This window comes from Diprion similis, chromosome 14 (assembly GCF_021155765.1).
Source record: "Diprion similis isolate iyDipSimi1 chromosome 14, iyDipSimi1.1, whole genome shotgun sequence".
Taxonomy (NCBI): Eukaryota; Metazoa; Arthropoda; class Insecta; order Hymenoptera; family Diprionidae; genus Diprion; species Diprion similis.
Window position 1 is genome coordinate 11,545,155 of NC_060118.1, and position 20,873 is coordinate 11,566,027.

Below are 20,873 nucleotides of genomic sequence, written 5' to 3' on the forward strand. Positions count from 1 at the left end.
CGTATCAAACACCTCATGCGTTATATAATTTATAAATTTTTTCATGAAATTTTCTATCGACTTCAGACTCTCGTTAAGCATCGAAATATCAAGAACCCTTTAAACATTAATTGGTACAACGTGATTTCAAATTCATTGAAAAACAGTCTGCGCATTACGTCAAGCTACAATGAAGATTCCTGTAGTAAACATATAACGCACGCATAAAATATACAACTTAACACACTTATTCTCTGAATATGGTTAAGAATCGAGGAAAGATAGTGAATCCCCGACTGCATGACTGACTGACACAAGAGATTGTCAACTCGTAGGTATACCTGGATATCGAGAATTTATGAGACGCACACTGACGCACCGTTGCTGGATATAAATACGAGTTCGTAAAGCTGTTAGTAAAGCAGAAGCAGAAGTGCACTTGCAACGACTCAAACCTATCGCGACCAGCCATCGTCATGAAGCTACTCGCCACTGTTCTTTTCGCCGTCCTGGTGCTGTTCGCAATCTACTCCGAAATCGAAGCTCAACGTGAGTATAAAAATACAGAGAGACATAGATCCAATGCTTTTCACTGGAAGTCTTTCCAAACTTTCCGAATAACCTAAAATTCCCCGAGTAAGTTATAATTTTTCCTTAACTAAAATTGGAGTTAATTATAGCACCAATTCAAGAATTTAGTGAACATAGATCCGAATCGATAGGTATTAAAAATCGTGTTCATAATCCATTGATTTGTCGCGGAACCGAGGACGTGACGAAAAAAATTATTCTTAGATTTTTTCTCGAGGAAAAAGCTTGATTATCGTTCATTTCATCGTCATAAAATCGTTGACTAATCGAAAAAGACTCCTAACTTTGACAACAATTTTTTTAATTCTCTGACCCGTAGCCACTATCTTGAGAATAGTTTAATCACGATTCCTCGATAACTCGAAGGAATTGACGTATCGATTTATAATAGAAAAATGTTTCTTTTTCTGTTCCACAGAGAGTAAAAATTGCGAGGGAACATCGGATCGTCGGTGAGTATAAATCGTTCGTCAAGGCTTGCAAAAAACGCGATTTATCTTGGATTCTAAAATTGTTATTTCCTCCAGGTGTCCTCAGGTGTTGTGCGGACCAGATGGACCGAAAGGATGGTTGCGTCAGGACAACAGCAAACCGTATCCTCAGTGCTGCGGACGCCCGATTTGTTCTTAATTGTAAGTCTGACTTAATAGTCGGAAGAATTATGTGAATACATTAAGTATGAATAAATGTCTCACTGTTCGATAACCGAGAGTGTTTGTCTCTGTCTCCTTCTCTCTCTCTCTCTCTCTCTCTCTGTCTCTTATTTGCTCGTATATAATCTACAAGCTAGAGTAATTGCTCTGCCACGGCAGGGAGTAATCGACTATACATATACGGCGTGAAGCAGCGATTACGCGGTAGTAACGTAAGAATTAGCACGTAGTAGATAACGAAGTCTCTCATAATATTAATACATCTGGGGCACAAATGTTTAATGACTAATAATATCTGTCTACAAAGTGAGGGCGGTGTGTCATCTGGTAAAACGTAATACACGAAGGCTGTGAGAGAGACATAAATCAGTTATACGTATACATATATTACAACAAAATGCATTCGAGCGTAACGCGCAAACGTCATTATTGATAACGAGCTAGCTTACCGTATCTGTAAACAGATGTAATAATTCAAAAACCACATCTTCCTTCGAATCACTGTATAATACGTAAAAAAAAAATTGATAAATAAATAAATACAACGAAATTAGTATGCGAGAGAAAAACAAATAAAAAGAAAGAATATCGTACGCGTAACGATAACGATAACGATAACTGGAGTATGACGAGATAACCACCAGTTCATTTATGCACTAGCGATCGATATTTGCATGGACGTAACGAGCGCGCGAAAAAAAAAAAGTGATTAAAAAAACATTGACAAAGACTTCATTACACAACGTACGAGATACAGGGATACTAGCAATGGATAAAAATTGACGTAATATGATTGCGATTATACATAAAATACAAGATAACACGCGTATTCGCACAACAGTTGACACAAGGTTTATGTGTATATATATATATATATATATGTATAGTTGACCTGAAAGTTTTGATTTGATTCTGCAGTTGTTATCGAAGAATGAAAACGGCGAGATAACATTTTTTTTTTCTCTTTTTCTTTTAATTCTAATTTCTAGCGATAAACAATATCGGGAAGACTGTTTTGTTTACAATTTAAAATGTAATGTACATTTTATTGGTTAATTGCTGTGAACTTAACAGGCGATAATAATGTAAATGGAGACGACGCGTAACGATTGCGCGGTTTTTAATTATCGAACTACAAGCGAAAATTCGTTACGATAAGGAATGCTGCTGAACGAATACTAATTGACATATATCAGCTACAGCGGTATGAATAATAATCGGTTTTATAGTCAGTAATGCACATCGAGAAGCCGATAAAAACTGGTTCTGAAACCATTAATAGAAACGATTAAACGCCTACTTTTTACAGTCTTCATTCTTGTCGTTTCTAGATAACATTTCGTTGGGGTGAAATAACGATGAACGTAGCGATTACGTACGTGGTAAACGAAAACGTGTAGAAATAAATAAAAAATAAATAAAAAAGAAGAAGAATAAAACACACAGACACAAGGGTGTAAGGTAAAAACTCACGTTTTTTTTTTTATTATTTAAATACCTTATAGTAGAGCGACACACATCGTCATAATCATCTTCGATTAGAAGTATATTCCATACCTGAAACATAAAATATACAAAAGAGAAATTAGAACGACGATCAAAAAGGATAATAAAATACGAATATGTATAATAAAATGGAAGAGAATTTTGAGTAAGTAATAAGGATTAACAGGTAAAATGGAGAATCCTCGGTATTCAGATCGCCATGGACTGTGAGAACTCTTTAGTTGAAGAGAAGGCTGCACATGATGCATAGAATAAATTGCAACAGCAGCAGCAGCGGCACGGCGTTGGGATGGCACGAGGTAAATTAATTTTCAGTTAGCCTATACAGGCCGGAACTGAACTTTCTACGCATACTTTGTTAGTTTTGAGTGGTGTAGGTCAGCGGTTTGTGTATACGGTGTGGTTTTGCAAATTGGCAAGACCACGGCTTACCTCGAACCCTGTTCACCGGCGCCATTCTCCTCTTCCGGTAATTCCGGGCCGTTATTTCAACTCGAAACGAATTCGTCCAGTAGCCTGAGCTGCGGGTGTATAAGTACCAGCGTAGGTATAACTATAAGGAAGTCGCGGTCGAACCTCGACCTCGACTCGTTGTTAAGCTATTTCAGTTTCCCAGAGTGCCATAGACTGCAACTCGAGCTGCCGGACTCCGAGGCAGCGGGAGCTTAAGTGCACGGGGTTAAGTGAAAAGCGCCAAGTGGGAACGAGAAAAATCACAAACTGGATACACTTGGTTGAGGAGCAGAGATGGTGAGAGAAAATTACGCGAGGAAGGGCGGGGGTCAAATCTTGGAAGGGTCAATATCTCGAATGATCGAAAATATGTTGCATAGTAACGAAAGATTTTGAAATTTCGATATATCGCCGATCCGAAATATCTACCCTTCCAAGTTCTGACCTTAACCCACGAGAAATGAAAAATGAAAAAATCTATGGAAATAGTCGAGGCTGTGAAATTGCGTACAGCAAGAATGATAAAAAATAATCGATTGACTATAAATTACAACGATTAACTATAAATTACAAAAAACTTTTCAGCTATTAAGACTAAGTGCTGAAATTTACGAAATTTTGGTTTTAAGAGCATCCCCCCCCCCCCCAAAAAAAATGAAATTATTGTTTTAGTCGATTAATTATTACCGACTAAATCGAGTCGTGTTTTATTATTTTTTCGGACTCGATGCATCGATTATTTTCAGCTCAGTGGCTATCGCTGGAATACACTATGTGCATAGTGAAAGCTCGTGATAAATGACGCATCAGCAACGGGGAATAATTACGTATCGTAATGTGAATCAGAGATACCTGATTGCGATAAAACAGTGAATAAAAAGCGCGAATGAGAAGAGAAAAAAAAAAAAAAAAAAAAAAAAAAAAAATGCACACGAACAATATGGGTAGTGACTAAAATCAATCGATTATATCAAACGCTCGATACTCGGTGGTGTTTTGTTGTAGCTTTGCCGTAGCTTGTTAGCTTCGATTTGTAAAATACAGTTTAAAATGGTGAGTTAGAAACGAAAAAGCCAGCGAGATTTTTTTTTTTTTATCGTTAATTTCCTTCTGTTTCTTCTTCTACGTTACTTTTCCTTTTATTTTCTTCTCCCAGCCCACCATTCGCTTCTTGTTTTCCATTGTTGGTTGTAATTTTTTCAATCAGCGAAACGGCGTCGCTTTGATCTTAGCGCTGCTGGGCAAGATGAGGAATCGGCGAAAAGGTCGGGGAAAAATAGGCGGGGGGGGGGGGGGGGGGGTGTTTTCCGCGAATCGGGTGTACTGCCTACCCTACGTAAAAGTTCAAAGGTCGGCAGAAGTAAGTCATCGCAGTTATTTCTTTCTTCCGCGCTTTACGTCGACGATAATCCAACGACGAACGAGAGAAGTATAATGGAATCGGCGGGGTGGGTTTTCGGCAGGCCGTGAGAAACGGTGAAAATCGAAAATGCTCGAAAAAGCTTGCCGTCGGGATGTCCCATCGAATTACCTTACCAAAAAACTCCCATTACTTTATTCTTATTTTTCTTCTTCTTCTTTCCAAACCGTTCGATGAATGAACTTTCGTCTTCCAAGGAACATCACTTTGGTGATGACCCTCGGATTTCTCTGAAATTCATCTGTGTTGCAGAACATTGTAAACTAAGAGACACTTATTTTTTTTTATCGCCGGAAAAACGGTTTAAAGAGCTGAAAACGACCCGCAAAGATCCCCCCCCCCCCTCCCCCCCCTTCATGTATTTGAATAAAACCAAGACTGAAATATTTTTTTAATGAAAAGGAAAACTTCAGCGTTAGTTTCATTCAAATTCATCAAGTGCGTCGAGAAATCACCCCGTTTTCACCCCTCTAAACCATTTTTCCGGCGATAAAACAAAAAAAAATTATTGTATATTAGTTTGCAGTGTTCTTCTTCAAGATACACGAGTCGAACGAAATCAGAGTAAAAATATAAAACCACGCAACCGTCTCACCGCTTTACCCACGTCCTCTGATTTCAGCTTCAGACTCGACCTCTCAGATTCTGTATCACAGCTTCCACGATTCACCAGAATTAGTATCCAAGTGCACTAGAGATATCGGCTTGTTACAACCTCGCTCAGAACGACGACTACACGCTGTAGAAATTTTCATCTCAGGATGATGCACCGTGTTTTTAACGTTTTCTTTTTTTTTTTTTTTTCTCCTCCATATCATAACGAATTTCTCACGAGATGCCCCCCCCCCCCCCCATCGTTATACAGTGTAGACTATCCGGGCAACCGACGTCAACATCTCAAGATAGTCGAATGCAGAAATTTTATGCAAGACAATTTTCCGCGTGTAGAAAAATTTCTGTGATTCAATTTTCCCGGTATTTCGAGTCAAATATTTAGTGCAAAATTTATATGCGTACGAAAAAAAAAAAAAAATCAAAGATTCGCAAAGTGAATAATGCTTTTTTATTTATTGCAACATTTTTTCATCCTTTCTGCTAAGAGGAGAAAATGCGGAATGGAAAAATCTCTTTTCATTCTAGCTCTCTGAGATAAAAATGAAGAGGACAAGATCAAGCAGGATCGATTGGACTTATTCTTCGGAGTGTCAAGACCACTTTTAGACTCAATCTAGAGACACAATTTATGCGAAAATAAGCAGAGTTCGATAGAAATTATAGTCTCGATTTGATCGATCCGAAGACGAGGACTGATAATGAGATGTTTTGTACAGTGTCAAATTCTTCGTATCATTTTTATTGAATTCAGAGACACAATAAACAAAATATTAGTCAGGTTTGATACTTTGGTTAGAATTACTTTTCGAATATATTTCAATTTCAGGACAACGATTATAGCGTTTGGGACAGATTTTGAGTCTTGGAACAATTTTTACCAGATTCGGAAATACAATCATTATTCCCGTCGTTGTTGTTGTTGTTGTTATTATTATTATCATTATTACTATTGCAAGCATAGAAAGGATTTGAGCTTTTTGAAAGCCGACGTGCAAAATGAGGGGAGGGTGGACTCCTTGTAGCTCTTTTAATCAGAGAGAATGAATTATAACTTTTTTCAACAAATGGGAAACATACATAATGAACTGAGTTTGCGAACTTGATCCGATTTCACTGTTATTCAGGACTCTAATATTTTTTTTTTTTTTTTTTTTATCCTTTTCTTATTTTCTTTTATGGTTCCGAGTAGGGAGAGAGAGAGAGAGAGAGAGAGAGAGGTGGGGTATGAATAAAAGAAAGAACATGAGAAACATTTTATAATTAATTACAAAGGCGATATGAAAGTTATCAACTTGACCGAAACTTTTTCGAAGCCCGATAAATTTGATGAAGCACTCATAATTTAATATAATTCAATTTTTTTTTTTTTTTTTTTTTTTTCTTTTTCTAACATACCCATACTTCAAAACTTGAACTTGTTCTTTGAATTCTACGTATAAAATTTTCGCTCCTTTTAAAATCCGTCATTTTGGCCCTTTTTCCATTATTCAATAATTTTTAATATTTTCATCCCAACTCGAAATGCGAGTCGGTGATGCTGCGGTGGAAAAGTGGCAGCGTCTCGCCGCGTGGTCTGAAGGAGTTGATTACAATATATGAATATTCAGTGGCGCGAACTCCCAACCTTCCTCCCTTCTCCCTTCTCCCTCCTCCTCGCCCCTTTTTGCCACCTTAGCTTCGCGCCCGACTAGCCTTTCATTTTTTACACTTTTCAACGTTTTACATTCTACGATGCAAGCGTCGCAAGCAGACACACCGACATGCGACACGTCGCGAATCGATCCTACATTGCAAGGCACGGAAGCTTTTTCAAACACTTTACCAGTGCGCAGGTGAACTTATGCAGCTAAAAACAACCGACACGTCGCGTCGCCAATTTCAGATTTTAATGAGGTTCGTTGGTCAAAAATCGATACGTTTTTACCAATTTTATCACCAGAAAATCGTACCTTGACGATTTATTTAATTATTATATTCGTAAGTTGCGAAAATTTCTTTAAAAATACTGAATTGGAAGTGAAAAAAAAAAACAATTACTGGAGTTAAACCTTGGGGGGGGGGGGGGGGGGGATTTCAAGGATTCAAATACACTAAATCTATTTTTTTTTTTTCAATGTAACCAAAGAGAACAAAAATGATTTTAAAAAATCCAGTGAATTCGTTAATTACACGTTAAAAATGTTCCCATTTTATTCAGAAGACTATTTTTTACAAATTCAATGTATCAGTTTTTTCTTTTTTTTTTTTTTTAAATCATTGCGACATCGTTAAAGATTCAATTATACAAGATTTGAAACGATTGATTTGAAACCTAGTATTTTTATTTTCTTCTATTTTCAAAGAAATCTCCGTAAGCTTGTAATGAAAATTTTATAATTCGCAATAACATTAATAAAACGTATAGTTTTTTTGCACACTCAACTTTCTCAAATTTGGCTATCTGCAAATTGCTATTCGATTGAGCCTGAATGAACTTTGCAGCTCTTGCATTATTGACGCCACGCCGGTCCGAAGTAATCGGCAAATAATCCAGTACCTGGTGCAAGTAACATATCCTCAAATTATCCAGCCGAATGACTCGTGTCTGTGATACCAGCCTAACCAGCTGCAGACTCCGCAGGGCAGTTGCAATAATAATCAAAGCAGTCCGTTCGCAGATTAATCCGGAAGCCTGAAGCGCGTAGCAAATCTCCATCTCCGAAAATCTCATCATCTCGGTATCCGGTGTAGAGAGTCACGTGATAGTGGACGACGAGCCGAGCCGTCGACGATTATTGCGGCGATTCGCCGTCGAGCGAAAAGGAAAAAAAAAGAGAGAAAAAAAGAAATAAATAAACAAATAAAACACCTCGGAGGAAAAATGAAGAGGAGATAGGGAGGGAGGGAGGGTTGCGGTTAATAAACCTGGACTCCTCAAATGAAATTTCCTCCCACTGTGAAAGACACCGGTAAAAAAGGGACGCCCTGAGACAACATCGAGGATCCCGAAGACACCCTCGACTGGGTCGAACGGAAGGTTGAAGGCCGAGGGTTGAAGGACGAAAAACTGACGCTGAATTTTCCCCGAGGTTTATATTTGAGCAGGATCCTGGCTGGAAAAGCGTTAGAAACGTTTTCCTGAGAGAAAAATGTGTTCGAGGAATTAAGTGCGTTTCGTACGTAATTTTACTCCTTAATCGGAACTTTGAGCACCTTAAATTTCGCTACCAAATAATTAGTCGCTTTAAGAGCTTTTCAAATTCGGAGCTTCAAAATCTCCCCTCCATCGAGCAAAGTTCTGTCTCCGGTTTCCGACAGCTCGGCGTCGATGTCAATGCCAAAAACAGACGGACGGATACAAGGACGAAGGATTTTCAGTCCAGTGGGTATCTTAAATCCGTTACGTCGTTTTGGTGTACAGAAGCTACAACTTGCGGGAGGCGGGGAATAAATACTCGTTTAAAATACCTCTTTTCCATATTCTAGCTTATGATATTTTTCTTCGAGTTCAATTTTGCTCAATCTCAATTACCAATTACGTCAATAAGTACTCAAATTTCAAGAAACTTTGCCATTCTTTCGAAACATGAAGGTGGAAAAATTAGTTTGAAAATATCAACCGTTTTAATACTCGTTTTTATATTTTTCATAAATTTTACAAAGTGTTAAAAATAAATTAATCGATTTTTAAAACCCCTCCGAAAATCATATTTTTCGTCAGTTGTACCCTTTTCACGCTAAAAATTTTCGCACAATTACAAAACTGTAACCCACGTAACTATATAGCGTTAATTTTATTCCAACGTTTATTTGGCGTTCGTCTAATTTTCTTTCAAGATGAATTAATGATGTATATTCGAGCCGATTGCCCAACATATATCTATATTTCAATTTCGTCCAGTACAATTTCACTTCGATTTCCCAGATCCGAGCGTATGAAACCTCGAGTTAATATTACTCTGAACTCTCTGCGGAGTTGCGAAAATTTTTTCCCCGGATATAAACTGAGATCTACGATCGTGAGTTTCGCGCGTGTTTCTCCCGTAAGGATGTCGTTTCATTTTTTCCTCCTCCGGTTAACCCCACACGTATTTTCCCTCTCAAGGGTCTTCGTCGTCGTCGAGTATTCAGGTAGAATCTACGATTCTGACGGGAATTTTCATTTCATGATCAACGGCTTGAACGTTCGGGAGATTCTGCGATGGCGAAAAAATGCCCGGCATAGCCTTTCTCAAAAAGTTATTGTCAGTCTGGGTCAGTTTGATGGATTAACCAACCAACAGAGTAAAATCGATGCTCTTCTACCCATCGTCGTGATTTTTTTTTTGCTCCGTTCTTTTTCTCCTCTTATTTATTTACTTTTTTTATTATTTTTTTTTGCACCCTGTCCGGAGTAAATTCGAAAAAAATCTCCGCCGTATCTCGTTGAGAAAAAGAGTTTAGGTATAAATAACGGGTTGAGGATTAAGAAGATCCAAAAATTTGATTAGAACCCATCAAAAAAGAGACAAATACGTATACATTTTTTTAATGTTTCAAATCATTACGACAAAAATATTTATCCTATTAGCCTGAGTGAGCTTTTGTTTTGCAGCAGGCCCAGCGAATATTTATTACATAAAATACGACGTTATATTCCGCAACAATGAAACAGGAAGAGCGTTGTATTATGTTACGAGGGCCCCAATGTATTACACTCTATACACCGTCAAATTCCCACTTTTTGTTTAAAAAAGAGAATTTGGATGAAAGAAACAAAAGTAATTTGAATAAAAATAAATGAACAATTATAATAATCCTGGCAATTTTTTCACATCGTTTATCTTCCGAGAGAGACTGACGGAGGTTCGCGAATTTTCTAACCTGGCGGAAAAACTCCGTAAGAACGAAAAAAAGAAAAAGAGAAAAAAAAAAACACACACAAAGAAGAAAAGACAGTCGAAACTCAAGTTCTGAAATTCCCTTGCTTCCATGACTTTTCCGAGTGCTTGCCTCTCTCGATGGCGCAAATATGAATTCCAATCTTCAACTATAACTCAAATATAATTCAATGAGCTTAGCGTTGGTGATTCGAAAACTTGAAGCTTTCCTAAAAATTCTCGCCACACGCGCAAATATCGAATTCTGAAAAATTACATTTTCTAAAATCACCCCAAAAATTGAAAGTCAAATTAACAATTGAACTCGAGTTTTGTTAAAATATTCTTCCGCTTGTTTGTCAATATTATTCAATTATTCCAAACCACAATATAATTCGTTCAAAATTTTTTCAAACCCAACCCCCATTTGGTGACAAACGCCACTGTTCAAACAGAATAGATAATATAATACGACACGTATACGAACATGGATGAACGTGCAGGGTGGGACATGCAATTTGAATGGAATGAGTCAAATGACACGGAACGAATGTAAAACGAATTTTCCATTCGGTACGTACAACTTTATTTCCTTCGGTAAAGACGGGGGAGGGGGGTGAAGGTGCAGGTCGTTATCGGTTTTCTACCCTCGTCAACTTCACACTCGATTTATCCGCCTAATTCACTGAAATAATGCTGCCCTTGCCTCCCCCTCACCCCTGCAAGCCGTGGTTTCGTACTGACCCCTTAACTTTTTTTCCACGACAAATTGCATTATTTTTCAACATATGCAGTATATATGCACTATATATATATATATATAGTGTATTAGATAGAGAATTATAGTTCACCTTTGTCGTTGAAGGAAGTTTTTTTTTTTTTTTGGCTAAGTTATCGGAAAGTTGTAGCGAAAAATATGAAATTCATTTATCAGTGAATGCTCGCTAATTAAATAGTTCGATTAATTACTATTATAGACTTTATACCTGTATACCTATACTTCGCCTCTTGACGTATAACCGCAATTATTCTATTATTGTAATAAGTTGTAAGTTTCTATGGATGCTGAAAATTTTCGGAAAGTCTTGACGAAATTTTTTAACGAAGAGTATCGATCGAGCGGAGTGTACAAATAGTCGTGATGTATAGAATTAACTGGAACGACTTAGTCGAGACAATTGGCGAAAATTGTACTTTCAATTTTTTCGGCCAACTAAGACAAGAAATTATAACATTTCAGAATTTTCTGATACATTTATAAAAAAGGTCCAACTCAATAAAATGACTCTCAATATTTATAAATAATTGACAAGTTGAATAAAAAAATTTGAAAAAATTCATGATACCATTTCAGAGTTGTGACAATTGTGGAAAATATTTTTTACCAAAATCAAAAATCGTGATGGTCAGACCCCATGGAATCCCCCACATAAAAGGTGAACAAGAAATCGATTCAACGCGATTCAGGATAACAGACTCGACTCCTTGGGAATCCAAAACTGCGCGTCCTCATTCGAACAGCTAAAAGGACCTCCTTCGACGGAAGACCGGTTTGGCTTGGAAGAGACTTTCGTTATCAGGTGAGCTCTCGATTGACGAAGCGTACAGGTAGAAGATAGACGGATAGGCAGGTGTGGGCCGGGTATTGAGGCCGAGTTGGAGTGCATTGTCGAGATGAGGAGATGAGGAGATGAGGAGGAGAGGAGAGGAAAGGGGGGTCGACGTGTGACGTGCAGAAGCAAGGTGCAGGGCTTTCGAAAGCCCGCGAAGGTGGAGGAGGGGGGCAAGCACTACAGCTGATATCGCGCCTCCCAGGCTTCTAGTGCAACTCAAGTGCCATCGACCCTTGCCTGCGCCCTGGCTGCAAGGGTTGATACGACACGCCGAGGGACGAGCCGGCCGACCACTTAATAAGTCACGTGACCCGTGAAAAAAGTCAAGTCAGATGTGGTAAATTCGGTGGAGCATTTCTCCCTTCATCTTATTATTCATCTTATCTGCACACCTTTGACGTTATATTGCATTTTTTGGTGGGGGTAAGAATTTGGAAGGGTAAATATTTGGAATGGCCTATATGTCGAAATTCTAAACTGTATGCAAAAATAAAACAACGAAAGAACGATTTACCTTGCAGAGTTTTGACTCGCACCGATATTTTTTTACAAGCTTATTTAATCGATGTAACGATTGATTAACAATCAATGAAATCAGAAAGAGAGTGGAAAGGAACGTAGATATAAGAAAATTATATTCCGGATGGACAGTAAGGACTGATTTTTGACTAGCCTCAACCTCTACTAAGAGTGGCCAAAAATATTTGGGAAAAAAATTCGATGAAATTTTCAGGTTTTCAATGATCTAAGGGTTAGTTTTCCCCGCCATTTTCCCAGTTTTAGTAAGTTACTAAAACCTGAATCGTTCAGTTTATTAACTCTATCTTATATAGGGTTGAAATTCAATTGAAATTTAAGAAAAATGCAATGTAAAAAAGGTCAGTTTAAACCAATTTCAAAAAAAATAAATAAATAAATAATCTCCAACAACCATGATCGCAAAACTGATATTTTTCGTTTTCTCCATTACCAATATAAAAATCCCCTGACAATTACAGGTTTATTTGACAAGTCCTTTTAAATACCTTGACATCTCCATGGTTTCCAGATGTTTCAGATGTGTGGCCACCCTGAGTAGCGACTACCTGCAGCTTTAAAGCCGCAGGTCTGGTACGACGTTGAGAAAGTGAGTAAGACGCGTTACAGGAGGAAGCGGTCTCCTCTTTAATGGCGGTTTTGATGCGGCAGGTGAATCGCTCGGGGCGATGTGGTGTAAAATATGCAAGATATATAGCAGGTAGTGGGTGCAGCAGCAGAGTCAGTCAACCTTCTCGCGTGAAGTCTTGTTCCAACTCACCGTCTAGCAATATCCGTCTGACGAGACGACGTTTCGAAGGCAACGGACTACTTCCTTTTTACCAACGCCGCAGATGCGTTAGCCTGCAACGAATGCAATACCTACCAGAGACGTTCTAAGCAATGAAATAAGTCTGCAAATATATACGTATGTATATATATATATACACTAGGGTGGCGCAAAAAAACCGACCATTTTTTTTTTTTTTTTCCGAGTCTCGTCTGACAAAATGTTAGTTTTTGATGTTTTAGGAGCACACTCCAAAGGACAGCTGAAAAAAAAATTTTAAGAGGTCGCTCCAAATTTTTTAAAATGTCAAAAATCGTCAAAAAAATTAAATTAAAAAAATTATATTTTCAGTATTTTATTTGATTTTTAATTCATGTCGTGGTATATTGTTATCGATTCTTTCTTACTAAATTGAAGAAAAAAAACATATGAAATTTTAATATGAATATTAAAAGGTCGCTCGAAGAGATCTAAAGAAATGCATCAAAAAATTGAAAAAAAATTATGAGCGACCTTTCAAAATTCAAATTTTGAACCGAAACTTTCGGAAACTTATTTTTTTTTTGTCTATAAAATTATACCGTAACGAGAAAAAAAGTTTAAAAAAAAAATCGACATTTGACGATTTCTGACGTAAAATTTTTTTTTTGAACTCTCCTTTGGAGTGGGCTCTTAAAACATCAAAAACTAACATTTTGTCGCACGAGACTCAAAAACAAAAAAACAGTCTGTTTTTTTGCGCCACCCTAATATACACACATACATACATATTACATATAGCCAACGCGAAGCGTATACACTGTGCTACATTAAGCGTTTACTCGCTTCTAAATTCAGCTCAGGATGCATCGTGCGGTAACACAGACGTTTCACGACATATCTCCGGGCCATATTACCTGCGATATATTACAACACACGAGATGATGAATCGCAATAAATTCGGAGGAAAGTCGTTGCAAGGATTTCTCGGGGTTACTTGCTTTAGTTTCAATTATATACTGTAATAATATCATACAATCGAGCCTCCGGCGACGGCGACGGCGACGGCGTTGAGAAGTTGCGGAAGACGGCTCGAAGTCGGTGTAACGAAGTTTTTTTTTTTTTTTTTTTTTCTGCTTCCTTACTTTTCTTTTGACATAATTCCCTTCTTCGAAGTGAAACTCTGGCTCCCTTAGTCGTCTGTGAAACCGATGGTAGAGGGGGGGGGGGGGGGGGGGGGGGTATTGAAAGAGTAATGAACTTAATTATTCATCTCGCTTTGAAGCCGGGACCTAACCTCGAGCTGGTATCTGATTTTTACTGCAATTACTTCCCGAGATTCTTCTTCTTAATGTGATTAATTTTCAAACGAACGCTCTTTTCTTCCCTGTCTTCAATATTTCGCATCGAGAGAAGGGTATGATAATAAACCGTGGATACATCTTCATTTGATAAATTCGATAAATTCGATTCTCATTTACACACATATATTATTCGAGAGCAGAGAGGATCTGGGAGAGAGAGATATATATTACAAAAAAAAAAAATAAAAAAAAAGTAACGAAGAATTTACACCTTCGGATGTCAAAATAGTGTGAATTGATCACGAAAAAAAAAAAAACCGTCCAAGTTCGAGGACGAAATTTCATCCGTGGAAAATTTTTTTCCACGCACACACACTGAGTGCATGGGTAAACAGTAGGAGAAACGAGAACTGGCGATGTTTGCAGTCGCGGTGATTTAAAAGCTTGGTCTAGATTTAATCAAGTATTGCAAGCAAAAAAAAAAAAAAAAAAAAAAAAAAAAATACGCCCTTTTAGAGTCAGTTTCAATCGGAATAAATTTATCCAGAAACGGTGTACACGCATACATGACTTGTATTTATTTTAAACCGTGTATAAACGTCACGTCTTTTTGTTAACTTAAAAATTAATTGAAACATCGTTTTGTTCACCGTGATTCCGGATTGTTGAAATAACTGCATTCCAGCCACGTGATTATGGCCAAAAACTGATACTCGTAGAAGTAAGGGTCGACAAACTTCGACGTAAGGGTTACTTGGCCGGTTTTTTCTCTCCCGAAAAACGGAGGAACGAGGTGAGAATATCCGAAACCTGGGCTTGAAGGAATGTGTTCAGCTCCTTCCCCTCCCCCCAAGCAAAAAGGAATGACCGAAGTAAGTAAATAAATAAAAATAGAAGGAGGGTTGAAGGGAGGCAATATAAAAGTCGAGATTACCAAACTTAAGGTAGGACACTCGGTCAATATTCAGGACGTTTTCCTTGGAAGATTTTGGGGGAAGGAAACGAATGTAGGTACAGGCGACGACCCTGTCCCTAGAATCTTATTAACTGCAGACGCCTCTCACCCCTTCAGATCTCTCTTTCTCTCAGTCTTTCGCTCCCTCTCTCATCCCCCCGTGTCTTTGGCCAATGTTTACTAGCGCGGGTGGGTGAATCTGTAAATATTGATTCGCGTGCTTTGGGCAAACCGTTTTATTCCCTCCGTTTTCTTACTCTAGACGTAGAGCGATACGGGAGATTCGTCGACCGCGATTCGCGCCGTTTCAAGCCGGAATGGGACGCCGGAAATACACACACACACAAACACACTCGATGTATAAAGGTGTCAATTTTATCGACTACAGGCTGCTACGCACGGTAGGGTTTCAACTTTGTTTATTTATTCTGTGATTCCGGTGCCGAGAAAGCTTAGGATTCAAAATAACAATCCTTGGAGAATGGAAAACCGTCAATTCCTCTGATGTAGGATATATATAATATGCAAGAAGAGTGAAAATATTTCGACAGGGTATAAAAAAAAAAAAGAATATTTCAATAAAAATTTCGAATTTTGACACATATGTGAATTTACAAAAGATTTTATTTCACTCTTTTTTCTTCTTCATCCCTCAAATATTTTTTCACTTATTCACGAGATGCGATGGTGTTATAAAATCGGATAATTAAGATCTGGGAAATCGACAGAGTCGACGAATTTCCGAGAGATGAGTGACCGATGAAATTCTACTCGTTTCCACTTCTCACCTCTATCTACATAGCATAAAATATAAAATACCTACCAAGTAAAGCGATTTTAAATGCTTTGAACACGAATAAATAAACGAAACGATGATGTAAGAATTCACACCCCCTTGTGCTTATCTGTCGCATGTTTTAGAACCGATAATGTTTCCGTTATTTTTGTAATCGACCTTCCACCGAACTTATAAACGTTAGTAGCTAAAAATGCGCCATCGATTTTCAATGAAGAAAAAAATTGAATCACCAAGAAAGGAGAGAAAAAAAAAAAAAAAATATCAGACGAAATATTTTTCGCGAGTGTACGAGCAGCAGCATCAAAAGACCGATTCCTATCGAGCCAGTCGTTCAATTCGTTGTTATCGGAATCACCGAATTCCCTCTGGCGTTGATCCAACTTTGGACGATAAAAAAGAAGTCCGGTAAGCCGAACATGAGGTTTCAAAATCTGTACCTCGGGCAGCAATACCGCAGGGCTTGGTTTTAACCTCATTAAACTATAGCAACAGCAGAAGCAGTCGGGCGATTAGCCACTGGAAATACGAAAACCGACGAAAATCACTCGGCGCTTTTGTTCTTTTTCATTCTCGCCAACTCTGTCTTTCTTTTTTCCACTTAGTCGGTTTTTGCATGTTTATACCTCGGCAGAAATGTTGCGCAATTAACCTTAGAGCACAGAGTCACGTTCGCGAAGGACGAGTTTAGGTTTTGTGGATTTTTTTTTTCCTTCAATCGCAAACATCCTGCGAACCGGAGTGTAACAAAACCGTTTTTCATGGGGGTGGAGTGGGTGAGTCGAGATACCAACAGCTATCTGCTCCGCAGCAGCAGTCAAAAGCTCGGCAGTTTCTGTAACTACGGCACGTTCATACCGAAGTAACAAACACAGGAATGGCGTTCGTTGTTCTCACCTCACGAAATACACCGAGATCGCTATCGGGCTAACAAATATCATTGGGGTTACCGAAAACAGCCCGGAACAAATATTGCCGAATCACATCCGCCATCCCCTGATCTTAGAGTAAACGAAAGATTTTTTTCTCGGTTTATCGAGAATAAATTTGGAATAATATATTACCTTCGCGTCGGGGGTAATTTACTTCCGAGGAAAAGTTAACGCTTTTGTTCTATCCGCACGAACCGAGAAAGGAATTAAGTATGGCTGGTATAATAAGAACAAAACTGTGAAGATGAATTCGTTTCCGTTTACCCAAAAAACTCGACTTTCTTAGTGTCACCACATGATGGTGATGAGAAACAGTTATTTTTTATACCATTTATACCGACAGTAGTAATACAAGGAGAGTTCTGCATACAGATTCCCTTACCGACATTTTACCGACATTTTAGCTACTCTATAGCTCAGACACAAACCCTTTTTCGGGTAAAAGTAATCCCAAATCCTCTGGTCGACTTTATCGATCATCGGAAAAAAGGGTTTGTGTCTAAGCTGTAAAGTAGCTAAAATATCGGTAAAATGTCGGTAAAGGGATCTGTACGACGAACTCTCCTTGTATTATTACTACGGTCGTCCCGAATGGTTGTGGAGTGAGAATGGGGAAGGGATGAGAAAGCGAGGAAAGAAAGCGGAGGAGAATAAGGAGTGACCGAAAACATTTGGTTGGCTCGTCGTAAATTATACGGAGCGAAAACGTTCGCTGGTCGTTTGCGTTTGATTCAACTTACATTTGCCGGGATATTCTCAGGAGTAAACGGGACCGACGACGACCAGGTTCCATTACACTTATTGGTTTCCTACGAATTTTCCCTTCACCCCGTGGAAAGCCCACGCATACATACACACGCAGGACCGCGATTCCACCTCGTTTGTTTTCTGTGCCGTGTGGCAAATCACTTAACCACTTATTTTCCTCCTTCGCTAGCTTGTTCTTCCAATATCATCTTATTCCGCGTCTTCATTCCTTGAATGAACCCGAAAGAGTCCAGAACGGAAGTCGAGCATGAAAGGTGCTAAAACAACGCTTTCGATTTTAAATATCAGAACGCTGATGCCAGGTTAATCATTAAATGACTTAGTCCAGGGGGTCGTTAAAGATTAAAGGTGACTATATCGTCCCTTTCAGACTCCGAGAAAAGTAACAGTTTTTTTTTCCCCTCTAGCTTCTCAATCAAACGACGAGAAAACTTTCATTTTCTTTCAGGGTTCTTCTTCTACTTCCAACAACCAACAAAGCGAAGGTGTTCGTTCCTCTTGCCTCCCTCTGGCGCGCGGGGCAAAGTTTCAACGGTATATCGAAAAGTTGATCTTGTCAGATTACTTTCGTCCTCCCTGACAGTAGTGGCCAGATCGGCAAAGGTGAGCCGAAAACTACCCGCGGGAATCCGAAGAACCTGGAAGAGAGACTTGTGGTACCCAACGAGTACCACTTGCTACGGTGGTATCTTCACACGTGGCGAAATGCCAGGAGAAGTTTAACTTCTCGAGAGGCAAAAGTAGAAGGATATCGAGATCCTCGTCTTTCGTGTGGGCTCGTCGTGTAAATCCCATTATACATATATCTCTCTACACGACCGCAGCATATACGTAAAATGCACGTTTAATAAAAGTATCGACGGTATGTTTATAATTATATGGCTCAGTGAACACAACCATTCAATCTTAGGCGCATGGTCCTGGGCGATAACGGAGTGTATACATTCGGTATATTCATCCTTCGGGAAATGCGATAGATGTACGCGTCATGTACGCTCGGGAAGATTCAGATGCCCGTCCCACCCATTCGAACGTTACGGTTGACTGGAGAAAATCTTTGGCTTGGATATCGAGGGAAGGTTTCTGTCATCGACGTTAGTCACCGAGCTAACAAAAGAGCCATATTCTGCACCGTATTGGCTATCGATGATACCTACCCGGTTTGCCATCCAGTTTCTACACCGGTAAACTGGGTCAAAAATCCTCCTGTCGTAGGATCTTTCGTTTTTTTATTTTTTTTTCTTACTTTTCTACCATCTTCCTCGCGTCCGATTTGAGTCCTCAGAGATCGTACCTAGACGGTGTGAGCAACCGTTCGGAAGAGTAACTTGTATCTCCTTCAACGTAGGAGGAAACTTTCAAACAGAATCAATCCTTCGACTGAGTTATCCTGAGAAGAAAAGGAGAGAAGAAATAAATTCCTCAAGTATCTTATAACTCTGTGCTCGTGGTTTATACATGAGGTACGAAATTGGTTCGTTTCGCAACGTGATTAAAATATTAATCGTGGGTCACAGATGTGCAACGGGCCATGTGCGACGTGCCTCGCTAAAGCTTTTAACCTGCCTCCAAGAATAACACCGAGCGATGCATGCAGCTGACTTTGTAGATAATAAGACTGATCGGTACGGAATATTGCGTCGAAGAATGAGTCGAGTACAGAGAAAAAAATAAAACACATTTCTCGACTTTCGAATCGATTATTTTGACAGTATCATTAAGCTGTATGTATATGGTATACTTCTTCTAATATAGCTATTATATATATATATATATATATATATATATATATATATATGTATTAAAGTACGCACCGCAGATACATCATCTGTTCAGAGCTGATCAAATTCGTCCATATTTGATTGATCCGATAATGGAACAGAGCTAAATTGTGAAGCTGCACGGTCTTGACGTTGATACAGCGAGAAGACAGATGGATTGAGTGCAAGCGACGTTACCGGGTATATAATAATGTATATATATACATACATATATATACAGTTTTGTACGGTATATCCCCCAAGTCTTTTAGAAGGAGTAAATTTTTCCCCGGCTGTCTACCTGTCCTGAGGGATATATTTAGGTCAATCGTCATCACGAAGTGGAAGCAGGTAAGTCAAGTTGGCGCCTATAGAAATAATTTAGTAACCGATCGATGTTGGCGCCTGAAAATAGAACTGCACGTGTCACATTTCCGATGCATGAAGGGAATTAGAGAATGCAGAATGTCGGAGAACTGTTACAGTAGAGATACGTGATAAATTGAAGAGCGAAAAATTGTCGAGCTTTGAGAATTAATCAATCCCGTTGTCCCGTTTCTCTCCCCCTTTCTCTTTAGCAGCGGTTTTTTTTTATTTTTTTTTTTTACTTTCTTTATTCCGATGGAAAATTGCTGTTATTGTTATTATCATCATCATATATTCCCGAGTGGTGGAAAAAAAAAAAAAAATGAAGAAAGAAATCGAAAGATTATTACTCGCCCCAGCGCGGCAAACGCTTGACGCTTTTATACTTATCGCTGAGGAATTCTCATCTCTGAATTCTCAATTTCGCGGTTTTTTTTTTCACTTTTCATTTCACCGCGAAGATTTGCCATTTTTTTTTTTCTATTACAACCAGACAAGGCAAACTTGAGATCCAGATAGAGGAAGAAATGCTTTTTCCATTAACGTCAGGGCGCAGACAACCACTGCTAATGAGACAAGACGTGAACAAGACTATTAGAGAAGAAATAACCGTAAGTATCCCTTCTTATCACCGAGGCGGATGTAAACGGCAGTACTGCGGAGATTTGGAAAATAGAAAAAATAAAAAATTTCAGTAGTGCGAGGACCAGAAATCACGACGCAGCTCTATACTTCTATAACCAAGCTAACGACATCTTGGATACTCATAAAAAGTATGTATAAAAAAATATCTGATTACCTAACAAGAAAAGCCTCTAATTCTCACCATCTTCTTCTCAAAACCGAGGCAATATTTTTGCCAGGACCGATGAGGTAAAGAAAACTAAGCAAAAAGGAAGAAAAAACGTCTGAAATTGTAGCTGTGTCGGTAGAATTTGTTACGAACCACAAAATCTTTTACGAGCAATGGTTATGGTCGTCGGATCTGGCGTCCGCGACGCGGTCGGGGTTGATGGGAATTGGATCACGACATCGTCGA

The 20,873-nt window shown here is 38.7% G+C and overlaps 1 protein-coding gene and 1 long non-coding RNA gene across 3 annotated transcripts in view; one reads left to right on the top strand and one right to left on the bottom strand.

The window, feature by feature from the left end:
• Positions 1 to 20,873, bottom strand: part of LOC124414741 (dystrophin, isoforms A/C/F/G/H) — a 303,596-nt gene that overhangs the window by 102,105 nt on the left and 180,618 nt on the right. The window lies entirely within an intron of this gene.
• LOC124414775 lies at positions 406 to 19,990 on the top strand. Its single transcript, XR_006930071.1, has 4 exons — positions 406 to 528; positions 11,620 to 11,627; positions 11,683 to 11,688; positions 19,977 to 19,990. It is a non-coding gene; the product is annotated as an uncharacterized LOC124414775 (long non-coding RNA).